Below are 797 nucleotides of genomic sequence, written 5' to 3'. Positions count from 1 at the left end.
ACTCCCAGGATTGTCGAGTCGACTCGAGTGGGCTAGGTTGAAAATTGGCTCCGTGGACTTCATGGGATGAGCCGACTCCGAAAAATTGCCAAGTCAGCTCCAGAAGTTGGCGAGTCGACTCCGGGTCAAGTCGAGTCGACTCCCAGTCGAAGAGGCCACTTTAATTCAAATCCGGAACAGTTGCCGAGTCGACTCCAGAAAAGCATGTGTCGACTCCCGCTACAGCCGAGTCGACTCCTGATCGCCGCGAGTCGACTCCGACCCCCAACGGACATATTGTCAGCTTGTGCAGAGTGTGCCAGAAACGGGCAGAAAAAAGTGTCTAACGGCTAGTTTCCGTGGGGGATGGCTTAAATAGCCACAGAGGACTGTAGCAAGGCAGAGAAGCACCATTCCATTCAAAGAAATCAAGCATTCATTCTCTGCATACTTGTCTTCAACGAAAAGAAGGAAGAGCGCCATTTAACTCCATCCAACTTCCTCTTTCCAGCATTTTAAAGAAGCCTCCTCCTGCATTCAAGTCGACCAGACATTTCCAGAGGAGACTCAAAGTTCAAGAAAGCCCTACTCTACTCCAACTCAAAAGTGTTTGAGGGCTCTTAACTTCTCTCTAGTTTATATTGTAGCAAAATCTGCTTTTTAAGAAGCTCAGTTTTTCTGTTTGTTTCTTATTCTTTCCATATTGTCTTTTGCTTGGTTCAATCGGGGGATTGAATCAAGGGTGTAGAGGTTGGTTGGTGAGCCGAGTGTAAAAACCAACGTGTAAGGGTTCGATTGTGATCCCGGAAAAACAATCG

This window comes from Phoenix dactylifera, unplaced genomic scaffold (genome assembly GCF_009389715.1).
Source record: "Phoenix dactylifera cultivar Barhee BC4 unplaced genomic scaffold, palm_55x_up_171113_PBpolish2nd_filt_p 000462F, whole genome shotgun sequence".
Taxonomy (NCBI): domain Eukaryota; kingdom Viridiplantae; phylum Streptophyta; class Magnoliopsida; order Arecales; family Arecaceae; genus Phoenix; species Phoenix dactylifera.
This window is presented reverse-complemented; position numbering follows the sequence as displayed.